Source organism: Gavialis gangeticus, unplaced genomic scaffold (assembly GCF_001723915.1).
Source record: "Gavialis gangeticus isolate Ggan-Ray unplaced genomic scaffold, GavGan_comp1, whole genome shotgun sequence".
NCBI lineage: Eukaryota > Metazoa > Chordata > Crocodylia > Gavialidae > Gavialis > Gavialis gangeticus.
The window spans coordinates 60,542,937-60,551,979 of NW_017729022.1; the positions used below are offsets into that span (position 1 = coordinate 60,542,937).

At 41.5% G+C, this 9,043-nt stretch overlaps 1 protein-coding gene across 2 annotated transcripts in view; it reads right to left on the reverse strand.

Moving 5' to 3' along the window:
- Positions 1 to 7,130, reverse strand: part of RBX1 (ring-box 1) — a 41,860-nt gene extending 34,730 nt beyond the window's left edge. Inside the window, exons 1-5 of one of the 2 annotated variants that reach the window (XM_019515131.1) lie at positions 7,030 to 7,130; positions 6,848 to 6,919; positions 6,358 to 6,435; positions 5,435 to 5,540; positions 3,051 to 3,106 (exon numbers count right to left, since the gene is read on the reverse strand). The gene's annotated coding sequence lies outside the window, so the exon portion shown is untranslated. The remainder of the gene's footprint in view (positions 1 to 3,050; positions 3,107 to 5,434; positions 5,541 to 6,357; positions 6,436 to 6,847; positions 6,920 to 7,029) is intronic. The other variant, XM_019515130.1, reaches the window with a different exon arrangement.
- Between the last annotated feature and the right edge of the window lie 1,913 nt (positions 7,131 to 9,043).

The following is a 9,043-nucleotide window of genomic DNA, read 5'->3' on the forward strand; positions in this document are numbered from 1 at the left end:
ATATTTGGCTGGGGTGATATGACCCTGGCACCCGTTCCTGTGTGGGGCAGGGGGTCAGACCTGATGATCTGTTTAGTTCCCTTCCAACTCTAAGCATTATGATACTATCACACTATGATTCTCAGGGGTGATCTGGTGGCTGCCTATAAGTATGTAAGGAGTGTGCATCAGGATCTGGGGGAACATCTGTTCACCAGAGCACCCCAAGAGATGACAAGGACCAACGATCATAAACTTCTCCATGACTGGACATAGGAAAAACATCTTTACTGTCCGAGCCCCCAAGGCCTGGAATAGACTCCCTCCAGAAGTGGTGCAGGCACCTACTCTGGACTCATTCAAGAAATGCTTGGATGCTTATCTTACTGGAATCCTCTGACCCTAGCTGACTTCCTGCCCCTGGGGCAGAGGGCTGGACTTGATGATCTTCAAGGTCCCTTCCAGCCCTAATGTCTATGAAATCTATTAAATTACTAAAGCTACCCTATAAAACTACTACAGAATCTTAAGAAGAAGATCAAGTCATCTGAAGTGATGAGCTTCCATTTGCTGACAAACATTAAAAGTCTTCTCCCTTGCCTCAAGAGTTTCTTGAAGTGAAGTGAAGTGAAGTGAAGTGAGACAGGCATTTGGCAAAGTCAGGACTGAGTCTCTTGATTATCTCTACTGGGGAAGCTCTGAAATGCAAATATGAATTCACTGCATCTCTTTTCCCCTATTGCTAGGTCCCTTCCCTCACCACAATCGCATTACATTTCTCACTCACTTTGCTAACTAGGTCTCTAACGTAAGTGGGAAAGGCCCACCCAGGAATGCTCTCTGCTGTCCTGCAGGAGGACAGGATTGGACAGAATTAGAGAAGTGCATTATAGAGACTCAGCACAGTAGGCCTCACTGGAGTATGGATTAATACAGCCATTAATCAGTCCATACACAAATCACACAGAGGTCAAGATAACAGCATTAACCAAAGGTGGCTTAAGAACAGAACCAGACTTACCACATATGGCTTGCATAAAAGTGCTGGAAAAGTACCTGGTTAGTCTCAGAGGTGCCTCCAAGACCAACAGATAGAGAGTGAATTAGTAAGAGAACAAATCAGATCAGAGTGACCTGGCAAATAGGTGTCCCTCTTTAATGCGAAGGCTGCACTCACTGGTGAGAAGTAGGCTGTGGATGATGTCACCTATCGATGTTTTAGTAATTGGCAGATGCTGTAAACAATAAACTGTTTTGAGCGGTGTATAAAAAGGAGCTTGGGAACCCCTAATAATTTGTACTGGACTTAGGGGGCACATCCATTGCATATTATGTCTGTACCATGCCTTCAAATAACCATCATGTACAGGCTGTTATGGATCCTAGTGGCCATGGATGGATCCAGAATCATGGAGAGGGGGGTGCAGCCACAACCCCATTTTGACTGTGTGCTGCTTGTGCTGTCAAGAGAGCTCACTGCGCATGTGCAAGACAGCTGAAGGGGGAGTGGCCACACCCCAACTCAACATGATCCTGGATGTCAGTGAACTCAATGAGCTCCAAGCTCACCAACTAGTCAATGTGCAGTCTGACCAAAGTCCCTGCTTTTGCACGGTTCCCGAGTCCAGGGGGTAAATGCTGCTGACATTCACCCTCTCCCCTCCCTACACACCTCCATGACTTCAGCAGCAGGAGAAAAGAGGGGATGAGCAGTGGTAGTACTCAGCCCCTGCTTTCATACAGCTCCAGGGCCCAGGGTTGATCAATGCCACTGTTTGTCCCCTTTTCTCCCCTGCTGATGAATAAAGATGGGAGGGAAGGGAGGAAGGATGAACAGTGGCAGCATTCACCCCCTGGGTTCTGGAGCTGCATAAAAACAGGAGCTCTGGCCAGACATCATGCTGACTAGATGGTGAGCTCAGAGCTCATGGCACATGCAGTAGACAGCCAAAGTGAGGTATGACCATGCTGCCACACCCACGTGGATCTGTCCCTCCTACTGTTTAGGCTTGTCTGTGGACAGTAAACCTGGCCAAGTTTTTTACCACTAAGAACTGAAGAATGCAAGCATTTCTTTAAAAGCATTCCCTTAGTTTCACAGTAAGCCTCTCCGAAGCTTCAGCCTCCTGCACATAGCTCTGTTGAGGCAAAGGCACTGAAAGAGCACCTTCTCAGAAAGGTGCCTAACCCAGCAAAGTATTAGACTTTTTCACCCCTATAGAAGTCTGAGATACTATAGATACCAGTTAAAGGAGCAACTTTTTTAGCTCCAGGTGTATAAAGATGATGGTTTTAGCTTGGAAGATCATAGGTTCAAGTCTTCTGGTGGCTTGAAGTGTACTCGGGTGAGACCAAGATAATTCAAAGGAGCAGGCTGGATAGGGCTGTGTGTCTGAATTGGGAAATATCATAGTCAAGTGGTGCTCAAACTTTTTGTCCCACAGGCCAGATGTGCAGTGCCTGGGTCTATCTGTGGGCCAGATCAGGGCAGTGAAACCAATTTAGCATGTGGGGTGGGCACAGCATAGCCTGATCCAGTTGCATAGAAGGGGGCAGGGAGCAGCCTGGCCTCTATCCAGACACATGGAGTGGAAGGGGCATAGCCCACCTCAATCCAGGCCCACAGAGAGGGCATGATCAATTCCTGATCCAGCCACATGGGGGGTAGGAGGCATGGGCCAGAACTGATCAAGCTGCACAGAAGGGAGGAAGGAGGTTGGGGTGGAGGGAGCGGGTGTAATTTGGCCACAATTTGGATGTGCAGAGCTTGGGACTTTAGCACTGCTTCGCTGTTACCAAACTTCCTCACCCATGGGGAGCCCTGTGGGCTGGATGCCTTGGTTCCATGGGCCATATGTGGCTTGCAGGCCAGTGGTTGAGCACCTCTACTATAAGCAGTCCAGACGCACAAGAAGAGTTGCAAGTAAACAGCTTGTGCACTAATGTTACGATAACATGATACCTCTATAAGCCCTGGGTTGCTGTCAGACCCCATTCACTTCCTGGAAGAATAAACAATATCCAGGCCTCTTAACTTCCCAGTACAACCCATATCTTGGCAAGGTACTTACCTCAGTATACAGAAATCCTTCATCCACCCGGGATTTGCTGGAAAACCCTATGAAGACTGTCAGACAATAAATTGACATTTGATTAGCCAGGGACCTGAAACAGAGGGAAAACTCTCTTTTCAACTCTACTTTCCTTGAGCAAAACATTCAAGATAACGAAGGATATAAAGTAATAAAAACTAGCTACTCTCTCTCTCATCCTTGTCCATGTGACAGGGGAAGATGAGGAAACATTAAACAAAATTTAAGGTTAATGATAAGTGTGAATGAATACAAATATGAAACATTTTTACATAGCACTTATCTGATCAGTGATCAGGGCTCAGTTTTATAAAAGACTGGATAATTTTCGGACAATTAATAACAAAAGGTTTGTTGTTTAAGCTGAAACAATGACGAAGCGACCAAATGGCAGGCTTTAGCATACAAGCAGCTGAAATCAGAATAATAATAAAGCACCACATTTTTTCCCTTTTCCACACATTAGTCTACGTATTTACTCTTCTTCAACTTTCTCTCTCTCTTGCACAAGGAACTGTAAAGATTAAATATTCTGCTTGGTTTTTTTTTCTTTTCAAACTTATCTCTGTCTCATTTGAGGCCTAGATTGTAAATTTTGTGTTGTACCAAGAGCATTTTTATCTTCATACAAACATGCAGCATTTCACCTTATTTGCATAAAGAATCGATGTGCAGCATGGCTCATTTTGCATCCCCTTTGCTTGTTTCTTTGCTATAAGCCCAAAATGTCTGAAACTCCCATGTAGGCAGGCTTATCAGGTAGTGATGATAAAGTGGGTTGTTCTTTGCAATCTTGTAAGGCTTTTTAGAAAAGAAGACTCCACTCTATATAGATACACTACAGCTACAGTGAAATCCAGCCAGAGGATATAAATTTTAAATGTCCTAATCCCCAACAAACACAAATGAATTGTACTTGAAGTTTCAAACAAGGTGTCTACTTTTTAATGCCTCTTGGTTAGCAGAAGAAGATGGGGTATCATTTTACTTTGTGGGAGTACTACACCTCACTTTTAGATCTTTTAGGGCATTACATTTTGGGGACTTCCTGCCCCTGTGTCCCTCCCCCAGTCACACTCAAGTTAGCATTATTGTTCCTAAGGGGCCACCAGTCTTGTTCATCGCAGTTGTTTGAGCCACCTGGAAAATTAAGAGTAAAATGGCTCTTCAGATAAAGATTACATCATTTAACCTCCTCATAGTTTAAAATGGCTGGCCTCCTGACAGTAAACAAACTGTTTAAATGTCCTGCTTTCAGCTGAACACTGGTTTAATACACTCATTTAAAAAAGATTTGTAGTGATCTCGACGTTCTGGATGAGTGAATTTTAATTAAAACTTTCATGAGCTTGCTATATAATCTACAAGAAAGTTTGCAGAGAATTTTCAGAGTACATTTGGGACTTGTATACAACTTGGAGCAGTTTGTTTGTGGTAATTTAACTTCAGCTGTTTTAAAATCCATTTGTTAAACTGCTGTGGAACTCTATATGCTCATACTTAGGTTGAAGATTTGGCTTTATACCGGGTTCATATCAATTTGAAAAATGTCAACACAATTTCTGCACTGATTTTATTGCATAGTTTTAAAAATCACACTTTTAGTAAACTAGTGCAACTTTTGGCTTAGAGAGAGCCTTGGAATTAGGCAATACTATATGGCCTGTAAAAAGACGGTAATATATCTCAAAGTCAGCAAGTGCCATCTTTAATGCAGGAGAAAGAGAGAGGTTGAAACAACTTTCCTCTGACTGGACCAAATTGTTGATTTTTAGCATTAGACCTAGGAAGCAAACACTTAAGTTTAGTCATCCTTCTATACTTCATTTCACTTCCTTTCCCCTGACCACACTGATCTCACCACATGGTGTTGTGTTAGTTTAAAATCATATCTATTTTCCACCTTCCAAGTGAGAAATTTCAAAGACTGATTTGCAGATTTTTCTTACCGGGGTATTGTTCAAAAGATTTGGGGAGGTAGCACTTCATTTTCAGTCAGCTAAATAAAAGTATGAAACTCTTCTTTGTGCTAGGCTGCTAGGAGCCTGTTCAGCAGATAAAGATTTTCTCAGTGTATTTAATCTAATCTGTGCATTTTAATCCTAACTGACATTTTGAACATTCTATTTGAATAAGGAACTGCCTTAGACTGATTATGGAGTAAAACTTAGATGATGACAATGAGAGTTATGAATGCTATATTCAAATTGCAAGAGATATGGAGTGAGCAGCTGAAAAGTTTCCCCGAGGTGGAACGCTTCATTCTCTGAATGTCAGTGATTGCTGTTTGAAAAGCAACTCAGTACCCTAATAGAACAGCCAAAGCATTTTTGTTTTCTTTCCACTTCATTGCTATCGTGCACAAAAATCTCCAATGGAAACAAGCCAGGGTCAAAATCTTGAAGCTTTTCTGGGATCAGACTCAACTGCAAATGTAATCAGTAAGATGCACTTATTCCAACTCTCAGACTGGAAAATAAGCAAATAAAGTGCTCTTTATTATAACAGAATATTTTAATTAATTGAGGAATTGTGACTTTTGTTGTTAGTGTCTAAGGATTCACCATAGAAAAGCCTGCTTTGTGTAAAAAGGACATTTCTTCATGGGCCTAGAATTCTTGCCTAATCTGATGTTGCCTCCCCATGCATAAAGAAGTTATATGGTTTGCGTTCCTAGTAAAACCAACTACTACATCAGCAATCACATCAAGGACAGTGCTTTGGGTAAATATATGGGTACAAAAAGGCTGGGAGCTCCTTTACATTTCATTTGAATGTATTATTAGTATTTTAAATATTTTTTTAAATACCGAGTAGTCAAAGTCATTTGCATGCAAACAGAGTTTATATGAAAGCAAACATCTTGACATTACAGTTATAATGGCCTTGGGATAAGATTAGAAAGAAATCTGCATGCTTCCCTAAGCTTGGCAGTACTTGGAGCTGGTGTTTTTATGACAGAGGATGGGGGATGCGTGACTTGGTAGTATATAGTACAGAAATACATCTTTGGGGCAAGCGGTTGCCTGTGCTAGTTACTTCAGAACAGTCACAGGGCTGTGTCGCTAGAAATGATCCAACAAGTGGTTTGTCATTTATCCTACTTCAAAATCTCTGTTACTGATTCAGATGCAATTACATCTTGGGGACTGGGGTCTTATTTTCATCTCAAAAAAGTATACTGCTAAAACTCATGTGTGTAATTATCAAATCCAGCTTACTTTATATTGGTAAATTTGTAACAATTTAAAGTTATACTGATTTTCCTTTAAAGAAATGGGTATACCTTTGAAGGAGGAGCTGAGAATAAGGAATCATAATCAACCTTGTTTCAGATCTTTGTAGTCCATAAGAGCTTACTTCTCTTAGATTAATTGACAGTTTGAGGTGGGGAGGGAAATAAAAAAAAAGAACATCACATTTACAATATGTTTTAATTGCAAAACTTTTATTTTCATACAATGTGATGTCAGTTAACACAACCCCCTTGGGAAGCACTAACATGTTTAATAAACACAGTACTGGAAACTACTATTCCTAGGCATTGCTAACAAATAAACATTTCACAAAAGAGAAGAAGTGTTCTGTGACTACAGTTATCACTGGCTCAAAAGGCATTCCTGCCAGCATGGATGCATTGCACAGAGCCTACAGACTGAAGGGCTTGACCTGACCTGAACAGGACAAGGCTCAGCACAAACCACCCAAAACTCGGACCAGTTTGAGAAGAAATGGGAAACCACAATCAACTAGTCAAAAATAAATAACAGACTTACCCCTGTTGTATGGTTCTGTATCTCTGAGATGTCACTGCACTTTTATATTGCCATCTTCCCTTAGCTTTAGTACTAAAAAGGGGGAGAAACATATGCATCATTTATCATATTTGCAGCAAAAAGGAGTTTGTAGAAAACCATTATCTAAGGTAGACAGACATGAGTATAACCAAATCACTTACATTCAGCTCCATATAGAGTGCTGCACTTCCAGAAACAGCCTGCAACCCTCTGAACTCAGTTTATATCTCTTGGAATGGCTGCTCAGTGACAGTCTCCTCCTGGCCCCTCCCCAGCTTTGCATTAGGCACCGTCCACAAAGTTCAGTGAAAATCCAACTGAGGGACCCTTTCAAAAGTTTCTTTATTGTACCTTGATCCTTCATACAACACTTTCATGGTAGTCAACTATTTATTTCACAAAATGAAATACTGTACACATTTTCAAAATAAAAATAATGGATGCATTGTGCTATAAATCAGGTTATACAGAAGGAAAGTATTGGAATTAAAACATCCTACATCTCCATATAGTACCTTAATAAATTTCAGCATGCAAGCCAAGCTTTTGAAGAGCTGTAAAGTTTGTGGCTTGTGTTTTAAATGAAGAAGGAACAACACAGGGACATTGGAGATTTCAGGGATCTGTGATTTTTGTGCTGGATTTTGGAGTTTAATTGCTAGATTCCAACAAAATCTAGCCATTTTCTAAGAGAGGTAATAAAAGGTGGTCTCTGGTGAAGTGATAATTCTTGGTTCTCAGATTCAGCCTGACGATCAGTTCATATCCTCAATCAATTCTGCATCTTGCAGTTATCTCCTTCCTCCACTGCCACGTTACATTTGTCTGATGGCTAGATATTTGCAAGTTTAACTTATTTTTAAATGCATATTGTTTGTGTAAGTGCTGAAGAAAAAAAGGAGGCAAAACTGCTTACCGAGAAACCTTTGACTTTTTGCAAAACTACTTGGATGAAGTTGCTTAACCAAACCATGCAGCCATCTTTTCTGCTGAGGAATTGCACATCACACGTATGTATCTCCATTGCCAGTTCCCCCATCCCCTTTCTTTCAGATCATTATCTCTCTTCTATAACTTGCATGGAAGCTTCACAGAAGACAGCCCTCCAGCGTGCAGCTCTGGTAATCTAGCTTTTATATTATCCACATCAAAGTGGCACAACAAAATCACTGTGTGAGTCAGGCCTACAGGAAGAACAACACTGAAGTAGATGCTAAACCTCTGTGTCTTCAAAGAATCCAGAATGCATCGGTGGCAGCAGCAGCAGCCTGCTGAAGGAAGAAACACAGGGCCTCCCACTTACTGATAAAAAAAGAAAATCATGGTTCCAAGATGGACAATCTGCTTCATCATTTGGAGAGATGTCTGCAGAAGAAATTGCTCTGTGAAAAAGCAGCTGTATGATCAAAAGTCATTGAGCTTCAGGGGTTATCGTGTGATAGCTTTATTGACAGCTATCTGTAAGAGGCAGATCAATCATCTTTTCTTACAAAGTAATGCAGGTCAGCTTCCTTGGCCCCCATTCTAGATATCTCCATTTGTGTGTGTGTTACTGCTGCTTGCTTTAGTTTTGTCACAGGCTTTGGTCAGGAACGTTTTATTTGCCCTTTTTTTAAATAAAAAAATGCAACAGTAACCACTAGAGGCAATGGATAGGTAGCCTGTATGAATCCTGATGTAACAGAAGTCACTGGACACAGAAAAAATTCAGCACATCACGCCTTTATATGGAGGTGCCAGTGATGGCTCCATAGTAAAAGCTGAGTTTTGAGTCCATATTAAATCACGTATTCAGTTTTGTTGTATGTGAGGAATTGTGTGTCCTTTTCACACAGTTGTAGCATTTATTCCTTGAATAACAAAATATGCACACATTTTTAACAACCAACCAAGGGAAACAGTCAATTTTCCATCTTGCAAGTTTTAAATTAAGACTGCTTTAGTCTGTCATGGGGTGGTGTCCCCATGGGTGGCCATGATGCCCCTGGCAGCTCTGTGACTGTGCCAGCTCCACCCTGAGGGTGCCCTCTTGTCTCACCTGCCATGTCTTGCTGGTAAGGTAAATTGGGAGGCTGCCCATGGGCCTTTGTATGGCTCTGGTCTGCTGAACTTCCCCAGAACTCACTGGTCCTTGATCCCTTTCATAGTTTCATAGTTTCTAGGGTCGGAAGGGAC